Below are 16,206 nucleotides of genomic sequence, written 5' to 3'. Positions count from 1 at the left end.
CCCTGCAGAACTGCAGTGGCAAAGCCTGATCTGGATTTAGAGTAAAGTGGCAGATTGTAATGCTTTGTAAAGGTGTGCACTGAACTCCAAGTAGCAGCCTCTAAAATGTCTTTGGTTGGTACTCCCCTGAGAAAGGCAGCAGAAGTGGCTGCAGCTCTGGTTGAATGTGGCCTAATGCCCTTAGGCACTGGCTTGCCATGCTGACAATAGCAGAAACAAATGCAGTGACCTATCCACTTTGAAATAGTATGCCTGGAGATCGCCTTTCCTTGTGATCCTGCAGCATATGCCACTAGCAATTGTTCTGTCTTTCTGAAAACTTTAGTTTTGTCCAAATAGAATCTAAGTTGTCTGTGTACGTCCAAAGAATGCAGAATTTTCTCCCCCTTGTTCTGTGGATTTGGATAAAAAGTTGGCAAATGAATTGTTTGGTTAAGGGCTACACTGGACACCACCTTAAGCATAAATGTAGGGTTTGTCCTCAGAGAGACCCTGTCTGGATAAAAAATGATAAAAAGTTTCCACAGCCATGAGAGCCTGTAGCTCTGACACTCGTCTTGCAGAAGTTATTGCTAAGAGCAGAGCTGTTTTCCAAGATAAAAACTTTATATCCGCAGTAGCAGCTGGCTCAAAAGGAGGTAGGATGAGTTTTTTCAAGACATAACTGAGGTCCCATGCAGGCATTGGCGATCTCCTTGGAGGCCTTACATTTTTGGCTCCTCTGAGGTGCTGCCTTAATAAAGGATGAGAAAAAGTGGTGGCTCTGTATTGTAATGAGCCAAAATGGCAGAGGCATGAATTTTAATTGATGAAAAAGACAGGCCTTTGTCCAGCATCTCAGTTAAGTATTGCAAAATCTGAGGAATATTTGGTACAGCTGTGTCAGTTCCTTGAGCTTAGTTCCAAGCACAAAACCTCTTCCATTTTCCAGCATAGGATTTTCTAGTACTAGGCCTTCTGGCTTCCAAAATGACATCCATCACAGCTATACTGAGAGGTGTGCTTTGTATGGCTACATTATCCGCCATGCTGCCAGGCTTAGAGTCCTGGGTTGGCTGTGCAGAATCTGATTATTTTGTTGGGACAGTAGATGAGGTATTTGAGGTAAGGTCCAAGCTGGGCATTGAGACAAGTTCCTTAAGATCGGATACCAGTACTGGCGAGGCCAGTCTGGGGCAATCAGAATCATTTTTGGTTTCTCCTGTCTCACCTTTAGGAGTACCTTGGGGAGGAGAGGCAGTGGAGGAAAGACATATACTGATAGGTTTTTCCAGTTGAAAGATAAGGCGTCCACTTTCCATGCTTGTCTGTGATAAGTCCTTGTGCAGAATCTTTTTAGTTGATAGTTGTGAGGGGAGGCAAATAGATCTATGTCCGGGCATCCCCATTTCTTTGTTATCATGCTGAAGACTTGTGGATCCAGGTGCCACTCGCGGGGATCTATGAGGTTTCTGCTTAGTTCGTCTGCCAGAGGTATTGTCCTTTCCTGGCAGGAATTGTGCCTGCAGATGAACTTGCTAAGTCAATGCTGTGTCCCATAAAGCCATGGCTAGTCTGCAAAGGGGGTAAGAATGCGTGCTCCCCTGCTTGTTTATGTACCACATGACCATGGTATTGTCTGTCTTTATCAGTAGTGGTCGGATGAATTAGGTCCTTGAAGGCTGTCAGGGCATTTTGAACAGCTAGCATCTCTTTTTGATTGATATGTAGACGTATTTGATTTGTGGACCAGGTCCCCTGAATGCCTTTTCCTGCCATGTGGGCCCCCCAGGCATAATCTGATGCATCCGTTGTTACGTTCTGCCTGGCTGGGGGTAGTGAGAATGGCTGTCCCTTGTTTTGGTGACAAGCCTTTGCCCACCACTGAAACTCCTGTTGCAGGCAGGGAATGAGAGTAATCATTGTTTCCAGGCTGTGGCAATGTTGTGCCCAGACACTTTTTAGGTACCATTGAAGTTTCCTCATATGTAGTTTTGCATATGGAATTAGTAGGATGCAGGATGCCATGAAGCCCAAAGCCTGCAGAATTTTTCTTGCACATAACTGGGCCTTTGTTGCCATTTCCTTGAAATAGGTAGTCAGTTGCCTTTGTTTGCCTGGTGTGAGATAATCCATCTGGGCAGTTGTATTTAAGCTTGCACCCAGGAATATTATTTCTTGAGAGGGTACTAGTTTTGATTTCTTTTTGTTGACTGTGTACCCTAGGCATGTTAAAAGTCTTTTCACAAACGCCAGATGCTGTAATAGAATTTCCTTGTTCTCTGCTTGAATGAGGCAGTCGTCCAAGTAAGGATATATTTGTATTCCTCTTTGTCTGCAGAAAGCAATTACTGGTGCCAGGCACTTTGTGAAGACCCTGAGCGCAGTAGATAAGCCAAAGGGCAGTGCAGAGAATTGGTAATGCTTTGAACCTGCCTTGAATCTGAGGTATCTTCTGCATGATTGTCTGACTGGGACATCCAGGTATGCCTCTTTTAGGTCTAAAGTGACGAGCCAAGCCCTTCTGCCCAGCATGGGCAGAAGCTGCTTCAAAGTCAACATCTTGAATTTTGATATATCCAGGAAAGTGTTTAGAATAGATAGGTCCAGTATTGGTCTCCATGCTTTGTCCTTTCTGGGTACCAATAATAGTCTTGAGTAAAATCCTTGTCCCTGCTCTTGCTGTGGCACTTGTTGAATAGCCCCCATGTCCATGAGGGATGAGACTTGTTGTTGAGCCTCTGCCCACTGATTTTTTTGGCAGGTCTGGCCAACCGTTTGCCCTTGGCAGGGTATGGAAGTGAAACTTGTAGCCTTGTGACACTATGTCTAGAATCCATTTGTCCTGGGGTTATAATGTGCCAATTTTGAGAAAAAACTGCTATTTTTCCCCCTAAGGGTGCTGCCAGTAGATAAGTGCTTGGTGCAGGCATGGGGAAGTCATTGGGACCGTTTCCTATATGGTTGTGATTTGTCTTCTCCACTTTTGGAGGTAGAAGCACCCCATTGCTTAGACCTGTATGAACCTTGCAGCTGGGATCTGCCTCTAGGGTGTCGGGATCTGCCCCTTTGAGGTCTCTCTGACACTGGAAAGGACCAATTCTTTGTTGGCCAGTGTCTGCTAAACCTAGGTGGCTGTACTTGTAAAAAACTTTGACCGTTTGCATAGATTTAGCTTTGTCCTCCATTTTCTTTAACACCTCTTCTGCCTTAACACCAAACAAGGTATCATGCTGTAATGGTGCATCTAATAATTTAGCTTTGACATGATCAGGCAGATTTTGTTCCTTTAACCAAGCATGCCTCCTAATTACAGAACCCGTAACAGCGGCCCTGCAGGAGACCTCCAGAGAATCAAACCACATTGCAAAGTATGCTTTCCAACTTGTTCAGCTGCATGCAATAAATCCTGCATTGCTTTGTTTTCTGCACATTCAGAATTTATCAACATTTTCTGTTTAAGCAGTGTTATGACATATTGCTGATATTTGAGCATATGAAACTGGCAGTTTAAGGCCCTTATAGCCAAGGTAGCAGATGTGTAAATCTTTTTTCCCCATCTATCCAGTGCCCTAGAATCTCTGTCAGAGGGGGTAGGGTTTTTTGCAGTGGAAGCCTTAACCCCTTTGGGACCCTGAGAAATAGTTTCTGGGTCTGCAGCAGGGTTTTTGAAAAGGAATTTATGAGAGTCAGGAACCCTGTAGTATCTATCAGGCTTAACAGGAGCTGGAGGTAAGGAGTCAAGGGTCAGACTAGACTCTGAAAACACATCATCTACAATGTCTAATACAGGTGGAACAGCTAGAGGCCTGTGTTGAGGTAGTAGAAGGAAGTCCCTGAGCCTCTTCTTAGATTCTGAAAAATCTTGGCTCTCCCAGTGGAAATGTTCCTTCATGGTATATGCAAGGTTTCCCCAAAGGAATAGTCCTCAGGAGGTGAAGCTGAAGGAATAGACTCTTCAGCATCAGAATCCTCATGGGGGGAAGAGAATATTCCTGATCAGAAGAGGAATCTGAGGAAATGGAAACCTGATCTGAAGATTCATAGTCTGTCTCTTGTCTAGGCCTCTTATCAGGAGGGGGATGGGAACCCCTGATCAAGGTAATTAAGTCTTCGGCCATTTTCCACATGTTTTTTGGGCATGGAGGCCTGTCCATGTGGCTCTTGAACTTGTTTCTTTGCCTTTAAAGGTGCTTTAGTCTTTGCCTTTGAAGCTGTAGTCGGTTTAATGTATAATTGTTTAGGTCTGAAAACACCCTCAGAAGCCGATGCCTGCTCAGCGGCTCTGGACCCATCTGAGGGAATAGTCTCTGAGGCCCCAATACCTTGAGTTTCCAGCGGCCTGACCAACTCCACGTGGGAGTCGGTAGCGGCCTGCAACTCTAAAGTAGCGGGCGTCAGGGGCTGCAAAAGTGCCTCACTGAGAACCGGCCACTGGTTTAGGAGAAGCTTCGTCGTCGGTTTTGGACCTCGGTTGCCTGTCTTTTTCTTTGCTTTTTATGAACTCCGGTAGTCGGATGGCTAACCAACGACATTGTATAATTAAATGTGTGCCCAAAATAGCTTAGTGCAAAATCGTACCGATGGTTAATAGTGCGTTGGTTAAATCTAGCACAAAACCGACAACTTGAAACATCGTGGTCAGGGCCTAGGCAAGGAACACAGTAAGAATGAAAGTCCTTATGAGGTATTTGCTTCCCACAAGAAATACAATTATTAACTTTTTCTGACATCGGTCTGGAGCAAGAAAAAAGTTTCCCCAACGGGGTACTTAGCTTTTAATGAAGACTTCGGATCTGAAATTCAAACACGAAAATCTCAGGGGTCGGCCGACCGGCACTTGCGAACGGCTTCTGCTTCGGGCACCGCACGGCAAGAAAGACTGAAGAAAATGGAGTCGGCTGCATCTTTTATACCCCTGATGACATGACGTCAGGGAAGGGGCGACAGCAACCGATGCAGGACCCAACACTTTGGAATTCAGGCCGACTGAGGGCAACCTGCCAGCAGGATTACCCAAATGTCATGACTGCAACAGTGAAACACGAAGAACATCTAATGTCTGCATGTCATGTCTGCATACTAAATATTTTAAACTTTGAATTTAATATCATGTGTAATGTCTCCACAGAAGACATACTGTCCATATCTTGCATTATCCTCTCAAAACATTCACAAGATTCGTAAGATAGCATCTATCTTTAAAGCCAAACTGATGGTAGTCTAGCATTACAAGATTTTTTTTAATATATATATATCATATATTATCAGGTCTGTTATGGCCCATTCCATGGCCTTGTAAATGAGGCTCATCGAGCTGAAAGTAAGCAATTCTCTCAGTACATGGTGGGGCTGTCTTTGTGATGAGGCATCACAAATGCTATGCACCAAACCTCAGGTACAATGCCAATGGATCATGTCTGGTGCTGTTCAGCAGGCAAATTGCTATGTTATTAGGTCCCTTTGGGGTGTTTTTTTTTTCAGAGACTATTTTTAGTAAGTGTTCTTTTGTGGTGATAGGGGATTTGAGATCCTTAGGTATAAGTGGGTTTTGCATAAATCCCTTTGCAGTAGACTTTGCTAATACATTTGTGATACTCAGTGGATCAAAGTAGCACTGCTGGATGTTATTTTGTAACTTCTTCAAGCAAGTAAAGAAGAATTTACAGTTATCCTTAGCATCAGATGCTAGCCTATATTCATGGGAAGCCTTTCCTGATGGCACTTTTCAGTAACTTGGATAACTTTTTGATGCTAACCTTACTTTGTGGATCTTTAGTTTTGCTATGTATTCTAATATGAGCCATTTTCTTTTATAGTATTGCTTACTTATGCATGTTGACCACCAGGATAATTTGCTCTTACTCTTTTTATTTTGTTTAGTTTTGGTACGGAATGAGCGTTGTCGCTTCACAGTAAGATGTTGTCCTGTTCGATTCTCAGTTAGAGCGTCTTCTGTGTGGAGACATGCGTGAATGGGCGTACCTTCGTTGAAGGTTGTGCGTGAGGGCCGACATCTCGGCACGTAAAAATCTACTGCCAATCATTAGCAGACCGGAGTTCCGCTTTGGCGCCCCCTAACCGGGAAAAGCCGAAAGACAAAACAAGTTTTGGTATGGAATGACAGACTTGTACAGTTTTCTAGCATTACAGTTTTGGTAGGGAATGACAGACTTGTACAGTTTTCTAGCATTACAGTTACACTTGAAATCTGAGTTTCATCACATAATTGTAACAAGTTAGTAAATTTACATTTTTTGAATACTGTGATATTTACACCTGCTGGTTTGGGGGTTTTGAAAGAGAAAGTTACTAATTCGTGTTCTGACTTGACTATTTTTGCAAGGATCACATTATGTCTTCTAATGGACTGTTTTATTATTTGATACAGGAAAGTCTTGTTTATGAAATCATGGAATTTTTGCACAGTCTACATTTCAGGTACACGTCTCTTCAGTTTACTGATGGGTACTTAAAGTCATCAGAATAATGGAGTTTTTGTGTCACTGAAGTTCATACAATGTATTTCAGAAAATTACATGGTTTTCAGAGGGTCACAGTGGGGGTCCTGTAACATGTTATGATCTGAGTTGATTTTATTTAGAGTGAGTTCAATCCTAACAAATTTGGTTTGTGGGTTTCTAGGAATCTGCATTGAGATAATGAAGTTTTAACAAATGTGGATACTCCATTACAGTTCACATCTAGTCTAAAGACGTGGCAGGCACAAAACCCTGATATAAAGGGGATGCTTTATACATTTTTTAAGCCAGGTTTCAATAGTAATATACAAATGAATGTGCTTCCAATGCAGGAGGGCTTCAAGGTCAGGCAATCTGTTATCTAGACAACTAGCGATTAGCACTGCTATAGTGATAACTGGCTGGTATATATATTTTTTTAAGGTTGGAAGGTCCAATAGGTGGACTGTGTCTAAAAAAGGCAGTATGGGGGCAGTAAAGGCTTTAGCCAATGTGGGAAAGCTCTGCAATGAGAGGTGCAAACCATCCTTGGCGAAGCAAGCAGGGCTGTACAGCAGTTCAGCCCATGCTGACACATACTGGATTCCCCTCACAAACCACCAGTGATTCAAGCCAGTTGTTGAGATCAATTTTGTTTCCTTGTGCCTCAGTATAATTCTTCTTAATACCAAAGTCTTTTCTGCATTTGTGGCATGCATGGAGAGCTCAGAAATGACTCTCTGTATATCCTACAGTGTTTTACGCGCAAGGTCATTTACACCCACATGGACCACCACCATGTTGTAGTCATACTTGTTTATCTTGATGTCCATGAAACATTGGTACATGAAACACAACTCACTGTCACTCTATTTTTGTCCAGCCTTGTACGAGTAGAGTCTGTGTCTCTTAATGTGGAGTCACTAATCACCAGTACATTTTTTAGTACAGGGTATACCAAGTGCAATGAGGCTGGCAGCTGAGGGAATTCAAGCTGGTTGGCTTTCCATTTAGTCCAAGATTTTAGACACAAAAAACCAAGAAAAAACAGCCAACAAGGTACCAAAATGAGACCAATAACCAAATCCTAGGTACCAATAGACCAGAAGCCAGCCGGAAGCCTTTTAAAACCAATTTAATATGTGCACAAAGCACAAAGTAAACATATAAACGCAGGCAATTAAAATACAGCGTTTAAGTTTCAAACACTTCATCAAAATATTCCTAGTTCTAAAGCCAACTTCAAATAAGCATGCTGCTTGTGTTCAAAAACGGACCCAGGAACAGATAAGCGCTTTCGGTTGTAAACCTTCTTCAGGTCCTGTATTTATCTGCTTTGCTCTTGCTTTTATACTGTGTGTATTCTAGGTATTGGCCAATGAGATATTATATTCAAATAAGACTCTCTGCCTTCATTATTCATTGGCAAAAATGGGGGGTTGCCATGGGCACCCCCTGTGCCAATAGCTATGCGAACATAGTACTAGCACAGTGGGAGTTACAATGGATGAATAGTAAAGATAACATATGGAAAGAGCAAGTACTGTTCTATGGTCGGTTTGTGGATGACATACTATTACTATGGAAAGGAGAAGTCCATCAATACCAACAGTTTTTAAGATATCTAACATCTACAATGAACTTTTTGAAGTTTGAATCCAAGTACTCCCAGGAAAGTATTGATTTCCTGGATACAAGTATTATCTTTAAAAAGGGAACTGTAGAGACAGCCCTACATAGGAAAGCTACATGGAAGAACCACATGCTACATAGAACTAGCATGCACCCCACACATATTTTCAACAACATATTTGAAAATCAAGTCATACGCATTTTTAGACTATGTACAAAGGAAGATACATTTCAACAAGAGTTTAACCAGTTGGTGGATAACTTAGCAACTAGAGGGTATAGGAAGAAGAAGACTGACTTTGAACAAGCGATGGAATTATGAAGAGGCAAAGGAAAACCATATTATCATTATAAACATGTCAAAGGACAGAAGAATAATGAAACCCAAGAGTCCCTAAGATGTATATTAACCTATGCACCAGATAATAAACAAATAAAGTTATTCAAAAATACTGGCCAGTTTTAACAGTGGATCCTGAAATTAAAAGTATAGTAGGAGAAAAAACCCAAATTCACATATAAAAACAAGAAGCGGTGGTGGTGCTACGGTAGCATTGTCGCCTCACAGTAAGATGCTGTCCGGTTCGATTCTCAGCTAGAGCGTCTTCTGTGTGGAGACATGCGTGAATGGGCGTACCTTCGTTGAAGGTTGTGCGTCAGGGCTGGTAACTCGGCACGTAAAAATCAACTACCAATCATTAGCGGACCGGAGTTCCGCTGTGGCGACCCCTAACCGGGAAAAGCCGAAAGACACAATCAAACATATAAAAACAAGAAGAACTTGAAAAGTCTACTGTGTAACAATAGAACAGAAACAACACAGAGAAATGTAGTAAAGAAAAAAGGAACTTTCAAATGTGGGAAGTGTAAGGCATGCAAATATATCAATACGACTAATGTGTTCCAACATCCTATCACACAAAGTATATTCCTACAAAGGGAATGGAAACTGCAATACAGAGAATATGATATATATAGCCAGCTGTGAAGTATGTATGTCGTTCTATGTGGGCAAAACTAATAGAAAGTTCAAAGAACGTATCTTACGGCATCTAAGAGACATCAATAACAAGATAAAAGTTAATGCTTTGTATCAGCATATAAAGCACAATCCAGGGCATAGCTTTAAATTTATATTAACTCATGTTTCAGTTACAGCACGAGGTGGAGATTTGTCCAACAGAATTGAAAAAATAGAAATGGAATGGATTATGAACTTGCGTGCCAGTCAAAGTCCTGGCCTTAACGCAGTAGTCCCCTAAAAACCAGTACTAAAAGAAAGGAGGCTTAGGGGGCGATAATACACTTCTATCATTAAACCACTCCTAAAAGAAATAGGACTGAATAACTTGACAGTAAAGCTATACAACTAGCTACTAAAAAACATGCGAGAATGGACTCCTCCCAAGAGGACAGAATAACCAGTGACATACTCTCAGGAACTCATGAAGTTAAACTGATTTGGCAGTGTATATAAAAAGACAGATTGGATACAAGTAGTAAGTGTATCTAATGAATAATGAAGGCAGAGAGTCTTATTTGAATATAATACCTCATTGGCCAATACCTAGAATACACACAGTATAAAAGGAAGAGCGAAGCAGATAAATACAGGATCTGAAGAAGGTTTACAACCGAAAGCGCTTATCCGTTCCTGAGTCTGTTTTTGAATACAAGCAGCATTCTTATTTGAAGTTGGCTTTAGAACTAGGAATACTTTGGAACCTGCTCCAGTGACTTTACAAACGGGCAGTTTGCTGATTCCAGTTGGCTTCAGAGGAAGGAAGAATCATCTATCCTGGAATTCGTTTTAGTGCACAGGCAGCACGCCGATTTGAAGTTGGTCTTAGACTTTGGAACTCATTCCGGTGTCCTTGAACACGGGATGCCTATTGGAATCAATTGGCTCTAGAAGAAGGAAGAGCTTTGGGACTTGCCCCCCCCCCCAATTTTACACACAGGCTGTATGCTGGTTACAGGTTGGCTTCCAAGTAAGGAACTTTTTGCAACTTGTTCTAGTGCTTTTGCACACAGGCAATTTATTGACTTGGAACTTTGGAAGTACCTACTGAGGAAGCGGAGCATATAGTTGTCAGTGAATGGAGGTTTTGCACTCAAGGAAGAAAGGTAGCTGGAAGTGACTTCCAATGAATGAGTAATTTCCTGTCTAATCATATTGAGCCAAGTTATCATAACAAGAAATTTGCTCCGAAAGAAAGTGTTAGTGTTTGAACCAGTACTCTGAAGTAGGCAATTTGTCATTTTTAACTGAACAGAATTAAAAATAGTTTTTATCTAAGGAAGGACCTGGGATACATATGTAGTGCTTGCATACCAGCAACTACAAGAAAGGGGATATATAATACCTGCTAAACGGATCATCTTGGAGCTAGCTACCACGTGGATGGAGTAACCTTATTGTAGCTTTTCATTTTCATATGGTGAAGGCATACTCCTTGGGCTAGAGCTTGTTCACTTTATCTTTTCAGATAATAGAACAAGGATGGTAAATATGAGGACAGAAAAAGAATATGGAAAGGAAATAAAAGAAGAGAGAAAAGTAGGTAGAAAATGGCGAGTTGAAGATAGAGAAGTGCAAAACAGAAACAAAGAATAACAGATACTCAGGGGTGGCTTACTTTGGAAAGCAGAAGGGAAGAAAAACATGTTACGACTGAGGGATTACTTAGTTCAACTAACCAGGAATGCAACATGTGCACAGCCAGGTATTTTTCAAATGTTGCTTCAGCTGGCTTTTGAAGTTTTCTAGCCTGTCTAGTTGTTTTTAAACACCTTTATTAAATTATCACTTAACACATAGGCATGCATACATTAATAGAAAGAAAAACTGTATCAACATTTTTCATATCCATACATTACACATTATATATATTTTCTGCGTTTTTAACAATTTTTCGCTACAATATTATATAAATTGCTCAAGTACTGCCTTACCCTAAACTTTAATCCTCCAGAACATTATTCCGCATGCATTGTTCCCACAAATTCCATTTATTTCTATGTAATTTGCTCATTTCCCTTTCTAATGATCCCACCTAGTGTTCCTTTATCTCCTTTGCAACATTCAGTGTTCAGTTACATTTGGTTTAGATTTTGATTTCCTTTTTCTCATAACTGCTTTTTTTTGGAAGCCAAAAGTATTCTACTTAGTAAGGCCTTAATACGTAAATGCAGATTCTGTGTCCCAAGTAGAAATAATAATTTCCTTACTTACACCCATTTGCTTCCACAACATTTCTGACAAAGTATTCTTAGGGAAATTTTAAAACCTGCCAACTCATTATACTCCCAAACAACATTCTCCCATTTACCACTCACTCTTCCATCATGCTTCCAGCACTTCCTCGTTCCTTGTGGAAAACATCTCTGAAGTCTGACTGAGGTATAAAAATTCCAATACAAACACTTCCAAACAAAAATCCTAAACCTCCTGGACTTTGTCACAAACTTGGGAGCTATAAGGATATCTTCAAACTGTTCCTTTGCAAATTGCTTTCCAGCCTGTCTTCCCAATCTCTTCTAATTTCCTCTGATGGATTTTTATAGTTATCAAGCAATATTTATATGTCCTACTAATTATCCTTTTTAAACAGCAGCTTTTATAGGCTCATAGGAGGTTATTAGTCTGATGGTCCTGAGGCCCTTACAAACCTAGCCAAGAGTTTACTCCCAAAAAGAAACCTCAGTCAGCACCTGTCACCCCTGTCATTGAGGGACACAGGTGGAACCCCTGGGATAAATTTGTGGTTTCCCATCAACTCATCAAGGTTGCACTTGAAGAGGGTCAACGAAATGCTCTGTTTGACAAGACAAAGACCACCCCTCAGCAATCTGTATGATACCAAATAGAGTGATAGTGATTTGAGCCTGTCCACATAGGACAGGTCTTGGAGGCCATGAATTCTCTTTATAAGGTATTTCAGTGGCCTTTCCAGTTGGTGCAGATGTTTGGAGAGGTGCATACCAAACGGGGCGTTATACTCAATTACTGGTCTAATGAAGGAGGAGTATAGAAAGGAAATAGCTTCCTTTTTTTGGATCCAATCCCTTTCCTTATGAGATGAACCAAGTAGAAGGTTCTTCTGACTACTGCCGCTACATGCGACATGATGGTTCCAATTTGAGGTTATCAACCTGAGTGCTCAGGTCTCTCACCATAGGTTGTGTGTTTAGGGGTTGCCGTTGATGTGGTAATCAGTAGGGACTGTGTTTTCACAGAATAGTATGATGATACTTTTTTTTGTGTTTAGCTTGAGGCCATGACTTTGGCACAGGTCATTAGTTGCTGCAAGACCCTGTTGTAGTACGTTACCATCATTTGGGGAGTCAATGACAGCACCCAACTTACAGTCGTCTGCAAACTTGGTCAGCCACAGGCCTTTTGTCTTTGCCTGGACCTCTGAGAAGTAGATGTCAAACAGTAGGGATCCCAGGAGAGATCCCTGCATAACTCCACTAGTGACAGGTCTGCTATTGGCAGTGGAGGTGCCTATTTTGACTTTCAGGGTCCTTTCAGTGAGCCAGTTGGCCACCCACCTGATGAGATAAGGATTTACACCAAGCTGTGTTAGCTTTTTAATGATGCCAGAATGGGGGATTGTGTCAAAGGCCTTGGTCAAGTCAAGGTAAGCTGTATGCACTGACTTTCCCTCATCCAGGGCCTTGCTGACAGTCTCAAAGAAGTCAACCAGGTTCAACAGGCAAGATCTGCCCTTGACGAATCCAAACTGGGTGGGATCAAGTGCTAGGAGATTGCCTATGTCCTTGTTTATAAGATCCATAATACGCTCCGTGGCTTTACAGTTCAGACTTGGTCAATCTAATGGGGTGATAGTTTCCAGGGTCAGTAGTGGCACCACCTTTGTGGAAGGAGATGACAATGGTAGTTCTCCACTCTGCTAGAATGAAGCCTGCACTTAGGCTGTGGTTGAATAGGGTGCTCAATGGTGAAGCCAGTTCTTGCTGGAGATGGTGCAGAATACAGCCTGGGATACTATCAGGTCCAATGGAAGCTGTGTTCTTTGCCTTGGATAGGACCTTTAGCACTTGATTTATGGCGATTTGAGGTGTGGGACAAGTATCGGGGATGTCGAAAGGGCCTTTGGGGGGGACAGGGAGGTGAAGTTTGTGCTGAACCTATCTGCTAGCAGGTTGGCTAAGTCAACAGGATCGGTGTAAGTGATACTGTTAAGTACTAATTCGGAACAAACCTGGGCTTTGCCATGGAGGTTTCTGATGTAACTGAAGGTGGCTTTATGGTTTCCCTTTGTTTTGGAGGCTAGCTTCTTCTTCTAAATTTGACTAAAAACTCTCCAGTATTCTTCCTTCACTTAGAACTCCCGTATTCATTTCTCTTTGCCTACAATATCATTTCCTGGGTAGAGAAGGCCTCTCTAACCTGCAGTTCAAACTTCTCCCCTGGCCTTATCCCACTATATTACCATCCCCTCTCTAGTTATTTGCTCCTAATACCTTGGTCCCTTTGCCAATTTCCTCCAGTTTCCAATCATCCCAACTGGCAGAATCTTCTTTCTGAATTCCCATGTTGGCTTACTTCTTAGATTATTTTCTGCAACTTTATGAATGTAATATTCTATAGTACTGTTATTCTCCTTAAGGAACTGCTTCCAAAATCTTAATCTCTCCTCAGTTCTCTAAGTTCTCCCCTGTTTCATCATCATTTTCCACGTTGATTTATAATCCTCTGCTTGGATTATGTATATCAAGCTTCAACTGCATTGCTCTAAAATATCTATTCAATCCTAAACTACCTTGTTCTATGGGGAGGATCAACTTATCTCACTTAACTCTTGTTTTATTCCCAAAAATTACATTAATTCAACCCTACATTAACTGTTATCCATAACTTTTCTGCTGGTTGATAAAAATATGTCTGACCTGTATATAAAATAAAACTAAAGGGAATAAAACATTTCACTGCTTATATCTTAGTATCCATATCCATAATCCAGTTTCTCAATGCTTGAATTAGCTTTTTATTCTCCCCTCATATATCCTTAACTGTCATAATAAAATCTTTTTTAATTCATACACCTAAATACTTCATATTATGTCCTCATAAACAAGGGTATTGTTGAACCAAATCATGTACTGACTGGTATGTAGTTGACTGCTAGAGCCTGTGTTTTATCATCATTAATTTTATATCATGAAAAGACTTGAAACAGTCTCAAAATATTCCACAGCAATGAAATATATTTTAATGGATTTATCAAGTGCGAAATAATATAATGTGAAAATACAGCTATATTTTCCTGATTAGGTAGCATACCAGTTATATCCTTGAATTTGTGAGTCCCTCATTTTCTTTGTAATGGCTCTAAATATAAAGGGAGTAAAAAAGGGGATAGAGGACACCGCTGCTCAGTTCTACAGTCAAATCACAGCTTGATGGAGAGAAACCTTGAAATATTCCTCTATTTACCCTATTACTCTATCAAAGAATACAAATGTTTCCATTGCCCAGCTCATAAAATCCCACAAGACTCTACTGAACGCTTTTTCTGTGTCACGACCCACCAACAATCATGGTATTTTCTTACATTTTGCCTTCCCCAAATCATCATTGTCCTATTAATGCTGTAAAATGTTTGCCTTCCTCCACAAAACCATATTAATCCATTCATGTCTATCAATTTTGGCAACGCCTTTGTAATTCACTTAGCTAGTATTGACAAACACTTTATAATCATGGTTTAATACTGAAATGGGTCTATATGAAGCTTGGTCTGAAGGATCTTTGCGTCTTTGGGCAATACAGCTACCACAGCTTTTTTCCAAAATGCTGGTGCATCTCCTCTTTTAAAATACTGCTAAACAAAACCTTCCAGATAGTTATCATTTTCCTCCCTCATAACTTCCAAACTTCCACAAGAATACTTTCTGGAGACTCCCCTGTTGACTGATTATACATCACAGCTTTATCTCACCTCTTTCTTAGCTATTAATGGTCAGCTTTGTTTTCTCCTAACCTTGGAATTAAATCTTCCATTTATGCTTTTTCACTTTTTCTCTGTTTCCACATTCTTCTGCTTTATATACATTTTCACATAATTTCCAAAATATGTCTAATACCTCTATAGGATCTCTGGTTATTTCTGTTGGCATAGGCACCTGTGCATCGACAATTAACTAATTTCAGTTGACCAAGTCATTGTTGTAAAAGTTTTTGTGCTCTGGAGTTACTGAAATAGTTGCTTAACAGCAACATTCCTAAACTCATATACATTACCCAAATACTCCCTCGTTATCGTTTTATCACTCTGCAGTCGCTCTTCCCCTTGTTCTGACAGATTCCCATTATTCTCAATACTTCATGCTTTGCCAGCCCGACTAAATAATTCATCTTACTTCTTTTCCATCTCTCTTTCTCTTTTATTTCTACCCTGTTTTAAACTCTGGTTTTAGTTCATCCAACTCACTAGCTAGTCCTTCTGAAGAAATGTTTACCTTAACTCTCAAATAATTTCCACTACGCATTCTTTAATTGCCTCTGTTTTAACAAGTAGGAAAGCACCAGTCTCTCATTTTTATTTCATCACTGTGCATCTTTATATTAATCTTCATCAATACATGATTAGAAATAGTTATTGAATGTGTGTGAAAAGTTTCAAGTAAATATAAATTTTAACAAGTGGGTATCCCAGTTATTGTACCTTAGGAAATATTATGTAAATTCTGTCCAATTCCCTACAGAATTCAGATCATCCATATCAAATATTCTCATATATCTTCAGAAATCTATCCTTTTTTGTAGTATTTTCCCTTCTAGATCCTGTAGATACAGCCTCACTATACAAATCAAGCTTCAGTCCCCATCCATAAATAATATTCCATGTTGAAAGCTAATTATTTCTCCCAATTTTTAAGCCCCATTACAGCAGGTTTTGATGAAATATACATACATGCCAGAATAACCTTCCTCCCTTGTCAACAGCCCCCTTACTACCATAAATCCACCTTTATTGCCTTTTCCTCCTCTTCTACCACTACTGGAGCCCCTGACGCAATCAGTATTACTTCCCTTTTCCACTGCAGTTGATATTTTGGTGAATTGATATTTTGGTGAATGGCCACCCTGAAGTCCTTTATC

At 40.6% G+C, this 16,206-nt stretch overlaps 1 protein-coding gene across 2 annotated transcripts in view; it reads right to left on the bottom strand.

Annotated features, from left to right (window-relative positions):
- Positions 1 to 16,206, bottom strand: part of PGS1 (phosphatidylglycerophosphate synthase 1) — a 2,908,952-nt gene that overhangs the window by 1,994,430 nt on the left and 898,316 nt on the right. The window lies entirely within an intron of this gene.

The sequence above is a fragment of the Protopterus annectens genome, chromosome 4.part0 (genome assembly GCF_019279795.1).
Source record: "Protopterus annectens isolate FY-2018-M chromosome 4.part0, PAN1.0, whole genome shotgun sequence".
Lineage (NCBI taxonomy): Eukaryota > Metazoa > Chordata > Ceratodontiformes > Protopteridae > Protopterus > Protopterus annectens.
This window is presented reverse-complemented; position numbering and strand designations above follow the sequence as displayed.